Source organism: Amblyomma americanum, chromosome 1 (assembly GCF_052857255.1).
Source record: "Amblyomma americanum isolate KBUSLIRL-KWMA chromosome 1, ASM5285725v1, whole genome shotgun sequence".
In the NCBI taxonomy this organism is placed as follows: Eukaryota; Metazoa; Arthropoda; class Arachnida; order Ixodida; family Ixodidae; genus Amblyomma; species Amblyomma americanum.
The window spans coordinates 331163775-331182102 of NC_135497.1; the positions used below are offsets into that span (position 1 = coordinate 331163775).

General features: G+C 44.2%; 1 long non-coding RNA gene across 1 annotated transcript; it reads left to right on the forward strand.

Annotated features, from left to right (window-relative positions):
• Positions 1-271: 271 nt before the first annotated feature.
• LOC144115499 (uncharacterized) lies at positions 272-12644 on the forward strand. Its single transcript, XR_013311415.1, has 7 exons — positions 272-392; positions 3956-4061; positions 4191-4371; positions 6232-6347; positions 6631-6745; positions 10471-10578; positions 12432-12644. It is a non-coding gene; the product is annotated as an uncharacterized LOC144115499 (long non-coding RNA).
• Positions 12645-18328: the final 5684 nt, after the last annotated feature.

The following is an 18328-nucleotide window of genomic DNA, read 5'->3' on the forward strand; positions in this document are numbered from 1 at the left end:
ATCAGTACAACGTGCATGCGCTTTCTGTCTCTATTTAGAGCAACATTGGTCGATCAGCGTAAACTTTTGGATTCAATTAAGCACGAACTGTCCATGTTGGTACTGCGTGTCGAATGTGTTTTGAGACGATTCTGAGCGGGAGATGGTGTTCTGATAATTTGTGTACTACCAGATATAGTCTAGAGATTTGAAACCATTTATCACACTGAAACAAAGTTGGAAAACTGTTTTGTGTTCATGCATGTGCTGTCCTTAAACTTGGCTTTTCGGCAATCATTCGCATGGCTCCTTTGGATCTGGAAAATTGACTACTGTTGCTAGGGGTGCCTGGTAGCAGAGCTCCTGGGGACGCCCAGTGGGTCATTTGTTTGTCCAAGTGCCCAGTACCAAAGGTACCATTCCTGACATTTTTTCCCAGTCCGTTAACCTCATATTCCTTGCAAAGATTACAGTATGTAATCAGGTAGTAAAAAAATTGGTAACTTCTGCATATTTCAGAACAGTTCAGAGCAATGCACATGCAGCATCAGTATTCTCTCGGTAGAATTTCTGAGACCTGGATTCATTTCTTCTAGGACTGTGGCAAGCAGTAGGTCAACTGTACATAAATTTATTTTTCTCTGGTTCAAAGTAAAGAGTGCAAACATCATAAGACAAGTCTCTAGTCTGTTTCATTCTCACTGCATTTGGCCAAAGCATAATATGAAATGCTGTATGTTTTATGCCCTAGTTTCCTTTACTTTGAGCAGTAGATATTGACAGTGAATAGCAAGGCAACTCCACTCGCTGACGGTTTTGCCTTCGGCAGCAAAACAGGGAATACCTTACCCCATGTGTTATCTCGACAGACTCAAAACTGCGATGGACAGCTGCGTCCACAGCTGCTATCACCTCCCAAGTGCATGCGCTCGTAAGACACATAATAACTCTGGATTGCCATTAACATAGCCTTGCTCATTGCAGTTGCCGATAAACACCTCATAAGTGGTACTATTATGCACTCTTTTCTTTGGCACTATGTATGAGCTTCTGTTCTCGCACTTTCTAGAAATAATGCATGCAGTTTTGAAGTGCAAAAACGGAATTTACGTGTAACTATATTGTCATGTCAGTATGTTACAGCCAAATTGTACATTGATGTCAGTGCTGGTGGTTTCTTTTCATTATTTTAGGAGAATGTTATAATTTTACCTATAGCAAATAATAGCCCTCACTAATTAGCTGATTTTGTCATGTCCAGTATTTTGATATGCTAAGCCACCAAAGCATGATTCAGAATGTTGTCAGAACTAAAGGCACTGAGTCTTTCGTGTCAGTAAAAAATGTGCTTTATACCCCTGTAACATGGCATTCCTCGAAGGCCTTTCCAGCAAAGGCACCATTTTTCACCAAAGGAGCGAAAGCTTAAAGGAGCAGCGATGCAGCTACACGGTGCAGCCCAAAGGTCAAAGTCGTTCAGGCTTAGCACCCGCTGCTATACTCGAGGTGGCTGAAGTGAGTGTTCTAAAATTAAAGTGGTGTATGTATTCTGTTCATTCGTTGAGCTTTGACAATTTTTTTATTCTGATTGCTTCCTTAAAAGTACTGCAACAGCTACTCTCATCAGCAGGAGCAGGTTTTGTACGTGTATTGCCTTGGCCACCATGGGCGCTCGGTGTTGCCGCAACAGTTTCACTGTCTTAAAATTTGAACATAAAACATAAACACCCGTACAAAAACCAAAGCCAGACACACCTTTCGTATTTGAAAAAAATGTTTTCAGACATTATTAGCTTATCTATTTTTTTTATTGCTTTTACTTTTTGACTTTGGATGGTACTGCGATCACAGCTTCTCGAATGCCGCGTCTTCGGGCTCCGAAGGTCTCGGTTGAGCGCCTTCGCCTCCAAGGCCCTTAGCGACAAAGGCGCAACATTTGTACCGGGTAGCTGCACTCCTTACGCCTTTGGATATGATTCTCAAAGGCCTTTGCGGTGCCCGTGTGACAGGGGTATTAGTGTGGTATGGCTGCTTGAACACCTGTCCCTGGTATCTCACAAACTGAATAAGGAAGGGAAAAGCCTCAGGGTGCTTGCCGACGTTTCTACAAGAGGACTTGTCTTTGTCTGGCAAAGTGTTCATCATTGGTGGGGTTTAAATAAGGTTTTCACTTCGAGGCGAAAGGCCTGTTGTGTGGGACGAGGGTGCGATATGGGAAGGGCGTTACGATGGGGAGCGTGAACCTTGACCAGGCATGATAGCTGCTAAAGAAGATTAATTAACCGGTTGACCTGCAAAACTGTGAAAACAAAAAAGCCCAATTCAGTAGAAACAAATCTCGGGGTATGGAGTGTGGATAGTGGGCTTGAATGGCTTTATGTTCAGCCACAACAGGTGGCTTGGTATGGCTGGCTGCCTTTTCCTGAAAAACTAGGATAAAGGAATTAGGCAGCATGGCAGAATAAAATACCAGGGGGGGGGGGCAAAATAATTTGAAGGAAAAAGAGAAAATGAGGGCAGGTTCGGAGAAAAGGCAAAAAGAAGGGGGAGGGGGAGGAGTATGGCAGCCAAGGTTCCGAGAAGTGATGTCAGGAGGTGCAGGGCGTAAGGTTAAAGTATAACGATAAATTAAAGAAAGCAGGAAAGGAGGGGGAATTTATGGGTTGGGAAACCTCTGACCATGTGCAAGGCCTTTTCAAATAATTATGCCAATTCCGGAATGTACAGAGCTGGCCACATTTAGTGCAAACATGTGAGCGCATGGCCGCACTCTTTAGAGGTCCACTGTGTGCGGCGTAGCCACTCATCGCTGCAAAATGGCGCAAGAGGAGATGCACCTGGATTTGGTGCTTCGTGTCATGTTACACTTCGATGTGTGGCAATGTCAGACACAGTGGCCCAAAGAGCACAGCCATGTGCGCGCGTGTTCGCACTAAGAGTGGACAACCCTGTACTTGATTCTAAGTTTCCTCTGTATATGTTCACCCCAGACGAAAACAAGTTGTCTTGTCGAAACGGCAAGCACCCTGAGATTTTTCCTTCCCTGTTCACTTTTTGAGTGTCAAGAAACCATCTGCCTACTCTTTCTGTACCATGCACTCCACATCTTGTACGGTTATCTTTGTATGTATACACCAGTGATAAATCATGAAGGAAATCAAGGGATTTGTATTTGTATTGCTTAACACTTACTTTAAAGCTATATCATGAGGGTATAGTTGAAAATGTGCTACGGGGGCTTGGTTGTGTGTCGTGACTGGTTTCTCTTTATCAGGGCTACTTGACAGCCACCATGAAACGCAGGCTTTTGAAAAGTCGTTCCTCAAATAAAAGAGCGTTTCCACTGTTACAATGGAAATGTTATTTGCTAAAAACTTCAATCATTGCAGTTCAGGGATTGATATTTTTCAAATAACTAACTTGAAGTTCAAAACCTGCAGAAGGAACTATGTAACTTCTTTCCTGCCTTAAAACCCCAGTACTTATTTGCCAGTTTCAGCAAGCAGAGGTCTGTTTCATGGCACATACTTTCCACTACCTTGCATGAAAATTGTGCAGTACAGGCCCACCATAAAACTAGGGGCATAGTATACTGCTTGTATGCAACTACTTTGGCGTTAGAGCATGCATAGCATGGTCTTAAAGTTATTCTTTTCATTTGCAACTGGTTCATAAAAGGCCTATTCTGGCAAAAGGCATTTGGCAAAATTATCTTCCTCTGAATGCTTCTAAGGATAACTTTAGTTCATTCAGGAAAATATATATTGACAATATCTCTTAAAGGCATGATTGTCCATATTAGCTCTTGTTACCTCACAGTATTTAGTTTTGTGCCTCCAGCATCACTGACTTGCATCATATAATAAATAGAGTAGTAAAAAGCTCGCTGTTAGTTTAAACCACAACTCATGATGGGGCTGTGCACTTTTTGTTGTGTTACATGAAATATACTTATGTATGAAACAATTTCTTTCAGCTGCACCTCACATGATTCAAATTCCACCAGACGAAAGGCAGCAACACAACATTGCTCACTTCTGTTGCTTTCCCAGCACATAACATGCCATAACAGCACATAGCAGGTAAGATGTGAACAAAAACAGTGCATGTATATGTTCCACACATGCATTTTGTGTACTACCAACACTATGATATGATTAACTATGTCATGTAAGAGAGAGCACACAAATCATTTTTTGTATATATTGCAGCATGGTTATTTCAAGTTTTAAACTGGCCATTGAAACGACCCATTGTATCACCGCTGGTTACCCGGTGGCACTGGGGATCGAACTCCGCACCTCCTGCTTGCGAGGCAGATGCTCGGACCACTAGGCCACTCCTGCGGTCCCCCCACTGATGTTGCTTACACCAGGTGCTGTTAAAGCCCCGGTATGTATGTTAAATGCATTTTAGAAAGCCATTCACTTCCAAAGTACCATTTCATCTTTATAGCAAAACCACAGTTCACCTAGCTAGACAAACCTGCTGCATACAAGCCAGCAGAAGGGTTGCACGTACATGCTTCGTTAGGAAAACATAAAAATCAAGCAGAGCCTGCCCTTCATGGTGCATTATACCCTGATTTTGAGCAATGATCAAGATAGGCAGATGGTCATTTCATTGAACACTTGCATGATACATTCGTAGAATCGAAAAGACAAGTACTATTGCAAAATCTTCAAACAGTGTTTATTCTCAGAGAAAACATATCATGAAAAAAGTGTTGGATTAGTTATGGTGTACCTCGTATGGGGAAAGGGGCTCCCACTTTGTGAAAGGCTTAATTTTGGAATAACGACAGCGTTTAGACTAGTTGGGTTACCATGTTTAGATAGTGGATGTGCTCAAAAAGACACTGGAAGTAAGCGCACTGTGTGGAAATCTCTTTCTGTATACTTGTCTTTTTGAGCGCTTTCACGATCTAAACTTAATTTTGCAAGAGAGCAAGGAAAACTAATATTTAAATTCTGATAATTAAGGATAAAAGATCATGTTTCATTGTGTTGCTTAAAGTGTACATTGTATCGCTATTGCTGTATTGCAGCACTTCTGTCGTGGCCTTGCGTTGCAGCCTCTTGACTTTTGTTTATTTAATAGGTAGTCCTTTTTTTCATTCGATTGCAGCACTTTAGGAGTTACTACAGAGGTGCGTAGTAGCGAACTCTCAGATTAACGGTTTGCATTATTACGCCAGCATAACTTGCTAAGAGTTTCACTGCAGTCTTGTTACTAGAACAGCCTCTTGAAAGTATTTTTAGGAGAGCCTCAGTAACATAATCACATGACCAACACAAACTCGGTATTATTTTTTGTGCAATGAAAAACAGTTTTAGAATAGTTATTAACAGCTGTCAGTGTAGGACTGGCCTAAAATGTTTTGTGCTCTATGTAGCTCTTCTTTGAGGCAGGATTAATTCATCTGCACCTGCAGCCTGATACCGCCAAGATACCAATTCTTGGGTGAACTTATGATTTTTTTTCACTGAGCGAACTTGCATCATCTTGAAGCATGGAACTTGAGCTGATTCTTAACAGCTCTAGTGTAGCGAATTTCATTATCCTCATTGCTTAGTTTACATTCACCTCAGGACAATGGCCTTTTCCAGTTTAATTATCTGTGGCTTGCACCAGCTACATGCCACACTATCAGAAATCACCTAATCTTATCTAGTGAGCTTATAATCAGCTATCTCCTGCTGTATTTTCCTTAGGGTGAAATTCATTTTGTTGCGATACAATGCACAAGCTGTTTCCTGGTGTGGTGCTCAGCTTATCTGGAATGAAACGCTTGGGAAATGGGTCTCTGATTTCACCTTGAGTAGACGAAATTAACTTGTGCTAAGGCACTCTTTGGCCACAGATGCCCTTGTGCCATTAAAATCCATCAAATTCATTCTGTTGCCCTAAGATACCATTGGCGATTCATTCTCTGCATTGTATGCCCTGGCCAGATCCATTTTCTTCTTTTAATTTCTGCCAGAATATTAACAACTTCCTTGTTCATCCCTGTTATGGTTTCACTCGGTCAGTTGTTCTATTAATAATTATAATCACTTTATTGAAAACATTTTGGGCTAAATGGCATCAAGTTTGCCACTCTGCACAATGATATATATGTTTGGTCTTGTATGTCTTTACTTGTGTGGTAATGTTTATTTTGTGCTCACTGTCTAAACAACCTTATTTGCCTATGATATCCTAAGCCCTTCTATACCTATTTTCCTTCCCCCTGGCTCTTTCTCTTTTCAGTCATTCCTCCTCTTTCCTATACACCGGCCATTGGTCACAAGGCTGCTGTGGGAACGACAGTCAGCACTGGGCCCTTTTTGTTCATGGAACCTGCACTGCTACTATTAGCACTAATAGTACGTTATCAGTATTTTTGTGATACTGCATTTATTGTTATTTATGAAGTAGTTGGCTAAGGCAGTGGTAGCAGTGTTGGATATTGCAATATATTATGCATATATCTCACTTGCAATATATCAGTGTGTTCACTATTACACTACCCTCTATTTCTTTCAGTTCAGTTATTTGGCTATAGATATATTGTGCTGCTTTCCTAGTTTAGTCAACTCAAACTAAAACTTTGCTCTTTGTGTCACAGGTAGAATCTTCAATGATTGCTGCTCTGTGTCTTGTAAGCAGGAGGCAGTGTTCAATGGAGCCATGAACTTTCCTTGGAATTGAAAAGCCTTTGCCGTATTATGCGCTGAACCACGAGTGTGAAGAGGAAAATGTCATGCCTTGGATTTCTGCAGAGGTGAGCCATTGCGGTGAATCCACCAACGTGAAAGACAGGGATGAGAAAGGAGACAAGACAGGTGCTGACTCGCGACTAAAGTTTATTGGCGTGAACAGGGAATATATAAAAAGCCAAGCAATACCATAAACCATGTAGTTACAGATAAGCATACAGGACAACATGAGTCAAAAATCGCCCTCAACATTTCCCTGATCGAGGTAGTCCAACTCATTGTGTGTTAACACGATAGACAAAACACACATTCTTCACGGAGTCATAAGATGTGTCTAGCCTCGATAATCTCCCATTTAATCTCTCTGAATTTACTGCCAAAATGCGTGTTGCCAAAAGGAAAGGGTAGCAGACTTCACATCCCGTGCAGTGTACAGCAGAGTTACCCCAACCACCTAGCCAAGCCCCTACCCTCTTGTGTTCCTGTAGTCTTACATTCATACACCTTCCAGTTGCACCTACGTAAACCAGACTACAAGATAATATTTGATACCACATTCATTTTACAAGGTACATATACATTTCACTCTACACGTGTACTTTTCTCGAGCCACATTCACAGAATTATTCTTAAAATTTTACATGCTTTAGACAACGTATTAGGGGCCGAGAAAGCCACATTTACATCATACCTTCTGGCCACATTTTTCAAATTGTGCGACAATTTATGTACATACGGTAACACAACTGGTCTTTTGGCATCTCGCTGGCTGGCCCCAGCCTGATTTTGCCGGTCACCGCAAAACTGTCTCAGCTTCTTTAACAATTTATATGCTCTTGCAGTAACAAGGTTTGGAAATCCTGCGTTCGTTAACCTTAAAATCTGCTCTTGGAAACTAGTCATGCTGTGAAAGCATAATTTCATCAATTCTGAGCCCGCGCTAGAAAGTGCAATGCTATCTTTCACTGGCTTGGAATGGTCGACATGTAGCCAGGTAGCAGCTTAACACTCGCCAGCACACATGAAGTGTGCTGAACATCAAGGTAAGGTCCAGAAACCACAGCTCTTTTTCTTGGGTCGTTTGCTCCAAGGTAAACCTGAGATAAAGGCTTTGCTCCTTAAACAACTTGAGAAGATGTACAGGTCCCGAACTATCACAACCTTTATAAAAGACCAGAAAATCATCGACATAGCAAAAGATTTTTCCCCCAGCCCATGCACATTCTGGACAATTCTATCCACCCTACTCAAGAAAATATTGCTTAGCACAAGGCCAACCTTTGAACCACTACATATTCGAGACTTTAGAACACATACCGCACTGCGCTACTCTACAAACATGCTCTTCAAATAAATGCTATTCAATAACATGCTCTTCAGATAAATTTCAGAAAAGGATTCATGCAAAATTATCTCTGGTTATTTGCAAAAGCATCCGTCTACTTCGCATCTTGAAGATCCATTTCTTGTACTCAATTCGCAGTGTGGTTGAGTATCTTAAGAATGACAATCCAGCGGATTGTCTTGTGATTAGTGTCGATGTAGAACTATTTTATTCTATCTCGTATGAAAATCTTGTGAAAAGCTTACGAATGTGTATATCGGAGCACAACGATGAGCTCGTGTTTAGGAACGGGTGTGTAACATAAGTCTTTTTTGGCACTTGCCTCCTTTTATTTGAAGTGAAGAGCATGTTTGTGGAGTATGGCAGTGCGGCATATGTTCAAAAGTCTGCTAAATGTATCGATTCGAAGGTTGCCCCTGTGCTAAGCAATATTCTCTTAAGCAGGGTGGAAGGAATGATTGCCAAGAAATTGCATGGGCTGGGGGAAATCTTTCGCTACGTCTATGATTTTCTGGTCTTTTACAAAGGTTGTGATAGGTTGGGACCTGTACATATTGTGAACTTGTTTAAGGAGCAAGGCCTTTGTCTTAAGTTTACCTTGGAGAAAATGTCCCAACAAAAAGAGCTGCGGTTTCTGAACCTTGCCTTGATGTTCTGCACACGCCATGTGTGCTAGCGATATTCACCCAGGAGTGTTAAGCAGCTACTTGACTGTTGGTCGAACGATTCTAAGCTAGTGAAAGATAGCATTGCGTCGTCAAGTCTAGGCTCGGTATTGGTGAAGCCATGCTTTTACAGCGTGACAACTGGTTTCCAAGAGAAGATTTTAAGGCTAATGAAAGCATGATTTCCCAACCATGCTATTGCAGAAAAGTGCGATAAATTGTTAAAGCTGAGCATATAAGATTGGGCAATTTGGTCTGACATGCTAAAGATAAGAATGGCGCAGCATCAAGTAACGAGGACAACAGGAGAGCACACGCACGCACAAGTGCCATCTTTGGAGCGGATGCAGAATCTAAGAGCGTGTACTTGACATTCAGCGTTGGCAGCCAAGGATCGGGCTCGTTCAATCTTTAGCGTTCAAATCCGTGTTTCCTCGTTTCCTTGACTGTCAACGCTGAATGTCAAGCACGCGCTCTTGGATTTTGTATCTGCTCCAGGGTTGGCACTTGTGTGTGGGTGTGCTGTCCTGCTTTCCTCGTTAATTGATGCTGTGCCATTCTTCCCTTTAGCATGTTAAAAGCTGAAACCCCTTCGCAGGGACTGGCATGATCAGGCTGGGGCCAGCCAGTGAGATGCCAAAAGACTGACTGTGTTACTGTACATACATAAATTGTTGCAAAATTTGAAAACTGTGGCCAGAAGGTATGACGTAAAAATGGTGTGTTCGGCCCCTAATAAGTTGTCTACAATCTGTAAAATTGTTAATAACTTTGTGAATTTCGTTAGGGAAAAGCACATGTGTCGAGTGAAACGTGGCAACATATATGTGCCTTGCAACCATTGCATGCATTGCATACCATTATCATGTGGTTGGGTTTATGTTGGTGAAACTGGAATGTGTATCAATGTAAGACTACAGGAGCATGAGAGGTATTTGGATATTGGTAGGGGTTGTAACTTATCTGCATATTACAAGGGATGTGAAGGCTGCTAGCCATTCCTTTCGGCAACACGCATTTTGGCACTACGTTCACAGCAGATTAACCAGAAAATTATCGAGGCTAGACACATCTTATGACTCGGTGACGAATGTGTGAGTGTGCTGCCGATAGCATTAACATGCAGCGGGTTGGACTGTCTAGATGAGAGGAATGTTAAGGGCAAACTTTTACTTATGTTGTGATGTAGCTTATGTGTAATTGTGTAGTTTGTGGCGTGTGGCTTTTCTGTATACTCTCTGTTCACTTCAATAAACTTCAGTTGCGAGTCAGTGCCTGTTTTGTTTCTTTTCTCGTCCCTGTCTCGTGCTGATAGATTCAAGTACTTGTAGAGTAGATTCACTGAATTGTGTACTTGCAGAGGCTTGTGAGAAAACGAGAGGAATTTTCTTTCCTTTATGCGGAATGGAAGGTTGAAATTTTTTTGCTTAAATGTTTGCAGCATTAAATTCTATTCGGAAAGGTAAAACCCACTTTATTGTACATTTTGTGTGCAATGGTGCCGGTGGCTGCATGCAACTGAAAACATTCGTCCAGGTTATCTAGCTAGCGTCCTTCTTCCTTGTGCCACATTTTCTGAAATAATATTTTGTCAGATTTATTTCAATCAGAATTTCTAAGAACATATTGGTGATCACATAATTTGGTGATCACATATGACATAATTCAAAGCGTGATCTTTGGTATTTTTTAGTCTGGGGCAGTACAATGAGAAGTACATAGTATATAGTAAAATTAAATATGACCAGTCTAACATAAACAAAACTACTTTTTTTTAAAGGAAAATTTTGCTACTGAAGTGCTGGAGTGACATGGCATTATGAAGACGTGGACAGTGTGCTGTATTCATGATGGCACGAGAACTTGCGTACAGTGCTTCAGGTAACTGGTGAGTACCTTGGTACTGTGCTTCTGCTAATGTAGCCAAATTATGTTTTTAATCTAAGAGTGTATCTGAAAACTTAAGCAAAAATTGAGTAGTATTTAGATATTCTTGCACCAGATACCACTGTGAGAATTAGTTATTAATGATGTGTCTCACATGTACCCTTGTCTGCTGAATATAGTAAGCATGGCTTTCGAGCTGAGTGCCTCCGACGTATGAAAAAAAAATGGCCTCTGGGCTGCTCCACGACGCGTGGAGCAGCCCAGTGTAGCACATTCAGGCTTCATGGAGTGGAGAATGAAGGCAGTAAATAATTTAAGAGTAGAAAACACAGCACAAACCACAGGACCAGGAAAGTGACAGAACACACCGACCCTGATGACACTCTTTGCATGAAGGGTGTTATAAAGTTGCCTGTCATGTAGTGCAAGATGGAGGTCGCACAGGACGGGTGTTAAATATGAGTTGATGCAGACACCTGTCATTACGTAGTACTCGCTGTAGAACTCGAGCAAGAAGCAAAGGTAACAGCTGAGCATGGCCACTCTTGTGCTTTCCTCCGCATGCAATCTGGAATTGCACTTAGAAATCTTTTATGCTTTCTCTTGACATATACATCATTGCTGCATGTGGCGAGGAAAAGTACATACCCTTGATGTCAAGTGACAGTGAACTCACAGGGCTGGTAACAGCTCACTGAGGTGTTGTGATATATCTACAGGGCACCTCATGAGAACAAAGAGCCCTTGAAGGAATTCTCTCAAAGTTTGTTGCCACATGGACCTCTTCGTAATCAATGACTCTAAAAGGCAAGCCTTCCTTTAGTGTCACAAAAAAAGGGCCTAGGACATGGGTCTTTTTGCTTCTCCATTAGTGCCAAAATGTTTGCTAGCGAGATCTTTTGCAGATATATAATTATTTCACAAAATGTCAAGGAGACAAGCTGCACCAAGCAGTACCAGTAAAAAACTTATCACAGCTGTTCAAAAAGCAGAAAGACTCATGCCTTCATCCTTCTTTTGCATCAGACACATGAGGACACTTCGTCTTTCTGGGTCATCATTTTGAAAAGGTTCACATGGCAACGGCCTTTGGTTAAATTTCTGCCAAGAGCCCTTTTTTGAAACTTGAGCATCCGTTCCTTGTGAGGCACACTGCAGAGATATTGTAATGCCTTAGTGAGCTGCTTCCGGTACGTGTGACTGCATTTTCACTGACATCAGATATTAGTACATTTTCTTGCACATGCTGAGATAATGGAAGCTATGAGTGAAAACATGCGGTTTCGGGGAAGTGTGTTTCCTGGGGCCGTATTCCAAGTTTGTGTCATAATAAAAAGCGTCATAATCTGCCGCAACGGGCATGCCCGGGAACTGGATATAAACTGAGTGCGGGACTTTCGCTTCGTCTTGTCTTGCCTATAACAAATTGGATGGACGATAAATTCGGCAAGCGTCTCCCACCTTTTTCAGATATTACCAATGTTCCTTGCTCGCTAAGTTGTGCATTTAGTACTATGTACAGAAAGGCACCTACATTGAATTGCATCTGGCCCCCATCCTGAGCTACTTTCTATTTGCACAAAATGATAAGCAACTGTAAAGACTTTCATGCGCACAGTGCCGCCCGGGAAAGCGCATTTTGTCTGCTTCTTTCTGGACCTGTGGTTTTTAATGTTTACTGTTATGAGAAATGAATTTTGGGCAATAAATTATAACGGGTTGGTTCTCGGTGAATGGCTTTAGAAAGCTTCTACGAAAGCCGATTGTTAAATAGCGGATGGTTGAAATGTATTTGTGAAATTTATATTTGGTGTTGTGTGACCACTAAATGAGGATTTTTTTTATGCTTTTCAGATGGATCCGACAGCAATGTGCAGATGTACAATGTGTGTAGTTTGCCATGAAAATAAAACGTATGTACTTGTACTCACCCAAACACTTACCACTCTTTCATTCTAAGCTGCATTCTTTGTACGTATGCAATACATAATATGCGTAAAGGAAAGCCTTGTACATAATACTTATTTCTTCGGCACCTGGACGGCTATATCTGCAGTGAACATTGCGGGCAGAAGCTATACGAAGACGCATGTTCATGTACTACAGAAAGTACATAATTACAATACAGATAATTTCCGCTCTAGATGAAATGACTTCCGAGTGAACGGAGGACGTATGCATACACATTGCGAAAAATCCAATAAGAACAAAACATAAGCATTCGTTGTGAAAAAACGATTTCGGTCTCGTGCATAGCATGGCGTAACTTTCCGTTACCAAGAATGTGACAGTCATCATACGGAGTCTCTGTTTCTGACATTCAGTCCGTACCTCATGTTGCGGAAAACCCTCCTGCAACGCATTACCAGCGGGTTTCTCTGTACTGCGGAGCATTTTTTTTTACAGTGTGGAGGTCCCGTAGCATCTGCTCCGGCGTCTCCTCCCAGTAGGCTTGCGAGATGACTCCACGCACAGCAGCCGCCGGCGGTGCAATGTAGGCTGCGACAGGGTAAGCGGTCTCTTGGAGGACCACTCCCCTGAGCTGGACGAGGTGAAGGGCGGTTGTCTCGTGCGGGGTAGCGACCGTGAAGGTGTTATTCGTAGGGTGGATCCTCAGGTGAATATCCCCGAGGTCACGGCCAGCAGCGCTGACTTGCAGGGCTTGCAGGAGTGGCTGCGCCATGGGGACTTTAAAAGCGAGGCCTCCTCTTGGTCGGTAAACGACCCGTATAGTGCCGGGGGGAGTGAAGCAAGTTGTTTGCTTCGGTGTGCGACTGCGTGCGTCGCGCGCAGCTGTTCTTGTTGAGGCCTGTATGTAGGCTTGAAAGTCGCAGGGGTAGCGGACGCGGAAGCCGTAGGCGTAGATGGAACAGGCGCTGCTTGATGGGATATGGGCAGCGTTCCCGCGCTTGAGATTTCACCCTTGTACGCGCGGAGTATCGGGGTCCACTCACTGGGACGAAGGTCTTCCCTCTGCGCTTGCACCTCCATGGCTGCCGGGGGTAGGTGCGCTGCCGGTGAGTGAGGAACGCAGCGCGCCGGCGAGGCTCGCCTCTATGAGGCGAGGCTTAGCACAGCGGCACAGCAGGCGGACACGTTTTCACTTGCCAGTTCTTGTAAATAATCGGGCACATCCAAAAGATGATAACGGTTAGGGCCCGTGTACCTTCCTGGATCCGTTGAGGGTCTTGATGGGTCCTTGGGAACATTTAGCTGGGCACAGGAGACAGAAATTGGCGGAGTCCATGCGAGACGCGTCCGCTCACTCGGGCCCCTCGGAAGGAAGCTCGTTCTTTAACGTGCACTGACATCGCACAGTACACGACCTAAAGAAATTGGCCTCCATCGAAATTCGACCGCGGCGGTCGAATTTCGATGGAGGCGAATTTCTTTAGGTCGTGTACTGTGCGATGTCAGTGCACGTTAAAAAACCCCAGGTAGTCGAAATTTCCGGAGACCTTCACTACGGCGCCCCTCATTGCATGAGTCGCTTTGGGACGTTAAACACCCGTTAACCAAACCAAACAACGGCGGCGTTACCTGCCAGAGAAACAAACACTGATATGAATTTTCTTTGTCAGTGATTTGCAGGAAAGTAGAAACAAAGGGCACAATGTTAAATTTTTTTCTTCTTTGTATGCATGACCACGCTCTTGTGCCCTATGTGTAACAACGACGCGAAACCAAAAGTTAGGAGGTAGAAATTGCTTCTAGTCGAAAAAGGCAAAGTGAAGAAAAAGGGAACAAGCCCTTTTATTCGCTGTTGTCTGGCATGCTCAGGAGTGCTACTATTTCTTGACTAATTATTAGCAGCAAATAAAGACGTTCTTATTCTTTTGAGACCCGATAAGAACTCAAATTGTACTCGTACACCATCATGTAAATACTAATAGCGACCCTTTTACCGATCTTTCTAAACTCCAATCAGTGCAAGAATACTGGGTTTCTTTCAGATCTCTTTTTATGCAAACCACAGATGTCCGTTAGCAAGTAAGCAAAAAAAGTTATTCCGCTCAATAGACGGTCACAACTATCAATTTCCTAAAGTCAGCTCTTGCGAACGGTCATGAGATTGATGCTGTAACTTTAATGAAACTGACTACCAAAACTTGATTGCTACTTCCTTAGCTCTAATCGCGGCGGTGAATGATCCCGTTGCTTCGCATGTACAGCAATGTAGATGTACAATAGTAGGGTATTGTAGTAAGCCCATACGTTCTAAACACGGCGGCTTGTGGTGCGGAGCCAGCGCCACCTTCGGAGTGGGCAACTAAACAAAGACGTCATATTTAAAAAGCAAAAACAAAACAAACTTGACCTTGTAGCGTGCGTGTTCTTTCGGCGGGAAAAGCAAATTTGAAGTTCTCAGCGTTCAGCGCGACCCACGAGACAAGGACGAAGAAAGAAGACACGAGTGCCCACTACCGGCACAATTTTCAGATGTTGTCGTTGTTGTTGTTACCTTCACACCAATTTTCAGATACTCAGCGCTGGTTGCGTTTTCTTCCTTCTCGCCTCCTCCGTTAACGGCGTTAACGTACCAACAGTCCATGCGTTGGTGCGGTACCAACCGAAGATGAAGACGCCGAGCTGTGTGGACGTGTTCCACATTGGCTCCCGCTTGAGAGCCAATTTTTGGCGGATTTAGTGAATCCTCCGACCTGCCGTTGTTGGGAAAGTCTTAGGAACGCTGCCCCGCACCCTTGGACACAATTTTTGGCAACTCGACGCCTTTTTATCGTGAACTTCACGGACGTCGGGTCCTTGTGCTTGCTTGTTCGAGCCAGCCTCAAACTACGAGCGATCGACTACACCGCCGAGGGGGACGACATTTCTCCTTCGGAGCTGGAATCTGGGGAATGGAAAATGATTCCTCGCCCACAAGACCGCGCCAGACGCTTGAAGCAAGACGCCGCCAGCCAAGCCGCCGCTGCGAGGACTAATCTGCGGCAAGCCAGCGCTAAGCCTATCTCCGGCGCCCCCGCCAAAAAACACGGAAGCCGGCCCCCACTAAAAGGCGAGTACCGCTACCGTAACTCTCCCTGAGCGACAATAAAATAGTCTGCCGTCCGCGAAGCTACAATTTAAACACCTTTGCAACACATCAACTCGAACTCGCCATGTGCGCGGCAGCTAATTGAGGTTCTGTATCAGGCCGCGCTAACTGAAGACACCGTTTCTGTTAATAAAACGCTCCATCAATAAAACGCTCACCGTGAGCACCCCGGCACGCCAGCGAGCTGCAGCGTATGCCGGAGTCAAGACTTTACAGCTTGAAGCCCAGAATTATGAATTGGTGACGTAAGTAGCGGCGCCAGACGACTCGGTCCGAGGCGTAATTTACCGAGCGTATGACGGAAGCTCGCCGGAGGAGGCCCGACAAGGCTTCATGAACCGCAACTCGGGTGTCGTGATCGTCGGCGCTCGTGAAATGGATCATTCAAACACGATCCAGGTCACATTACGAGGGAAGAAAATTCCGAGCCAGATTTACCACTGGGGATCCATCTTTTATGTCGACAGTTACCGTGAACAAGTAGAATCCTCCTACAACTGCAGAAGAGTCGGACATCGAACCGATGTATGCTACCGACGCAAAGCTGACCTTTGCATCCGATGCGGCTAGGACGATACTGCACCTCGTGATGGGGAACCACTCTCAACCACATCCGACTGCATCGTGTGCCACGGGGCACACCACACCTGGAGCCGAAACTGCAAACAACGCCTCGTGGTCCAGAAACGACTAGTTAAGCCTAACAAGGGTGCGCCGCCGCACCAAGTGGAACATCAGCCGAGATCTAGGCAGCGATCTGCGAGCCGGGCAAGGGACCAAGCAAAGAACCAGGCCGTAGACAGATCCAGCTCCTTCCCGCAGCTTACCGGGGTGGCCGATGGAAAGAAGAGCACAAGCTCAAGCCGAGGCAGAAGCAGTAGCTGACCAAACAAAAAGGTGAGCTGGCCAAATTCGGCCTCTTAACAGATGAGCGTTCGGGAGAAGGAACAGAGAAAAATTCCAAAACAATCTAAAAGAGCGGCACGAGGAAAACGCGAGACTAAAGAAATAGATGGCGGAGCTCCATCAACTTGTAATGGCCTCGAGAGAGCAAGCATCACAACCACAACCAAAAGCTGTGCAGACACCTCCGAGAACACACTCTCCCGCGTGCGAAGCTATAGAAACGGAGAAACGCAACTCAGCTAAAAGACCCCGTCCCCCGCGGAGGAAACGTAAAACAAACGAGCTGGCGAAGCCTCTGAGGGCGATGTACCGCAGCCAGCTAAGGCCACAGGAACCCTCAGGGCTGACCTTAACGCACTCACAAAAAGGGTGGATAACATAGTGATCAACGTAGGCAACCTAGAGGTTAGAGTAGGAAATTTAGAGGCTGATGTAGATGCCTTAACAGGGGAATTTGGAACTTTCAAAACACTAGTAATGACTATGTTCCAGCAAGTGATGAAGAAGCTGACTGCATTGGAGAAAGGCTTACCTTCATTACAGCAAAAAGTGGTTCAAAATTATGTACCTCTCACAAGTAATTGAAGTATGGCAGTGGAATTGCAGAGGCGTCCGACGCAAACGGGGGAATCTGCAAGTTCTAATTCAAGCACAACAACGCGAACCGAACGTTATTGCAATGCAAGAATCTAGTGGGGCGGTAAAATTAATGAGCCATAAGGCATATCTATCGCCAGGGTACCATGCTGGAGCAGTCACGGGCGTTTCCACCGCCGTATTAACACAGCTCAACATCATGGCAATATAACAAACAAAGAAACTTCAAAGGAAGACTACGCCATAATTGAGATTGTCCCCCCCTCTCCAAAAAAAACGAGGATACGACTTTTTTCTACTTAATTTATACAGCACACAAAGATAAGGGCAACGGTATAGCGGAGTTACTTATCAAGACTTTGAAACTAGCGACTAAAGTTCAGGCATTAATAGTAGGGGACTTCAACGCACCATGTGCACGCTCGGAATGGGGATACACTAAAGCTAGCCCCAAAGGCGACAGAGTATGGCAGGCAGTCCAAACCATGGGCCTAACTAATATGAACGACCGCCAAGACAACACGAGACTGTAGGGAACAGCGTATGCACAGCCACCTCGCCAGACCTCACCCTGGTCAGGATCATACGAAATGGAAAGTGAACACAGGACACACGCTAAGTAGCGACCATTAGATTATATATCTACCATCTTTGAAACAACAGAGCATAAATCAGTAGAACGTGTTGTCGGGCTAGTTGGTTCAGTACTTCAGACATGGTAGTAGCGCGAAACATACATATACAAGACAGGGTATGGGACGAGCGCAACCACACACAAGACAGGGTACTGGACGAGCGCAATCCACACAAGACAGGGTACGGGACGAGCGATATCCACACAAGACAGGGTGCGCTCGTCGCGTACCCTGTTTTGTTTGTGTGTGTTTCATGTAACTACCATGTGTGACATAAATCAGTCTTGAACAAAGTCAAAGCCATGCACTGGGACAGGTTCAGAGACTTAAGAAAACCACAGACACAATAATTTAAAACCTCGGGGACTGGGTGGAGTCGCTAAAAAGGGATATTAAACCTACCCCCACTGAAATGGCCATGGAAGAAGAGGGACAAGTCACTGACTTTGGGCAATTGCACATGTGGGAAGCACATTTAAGCTTGCAAAGAAGCTGGAAGAGGAACAAACGCTGCCCTTAAGTCCTGAACTGTAGAGTTTCAACACAATAAATGGTGA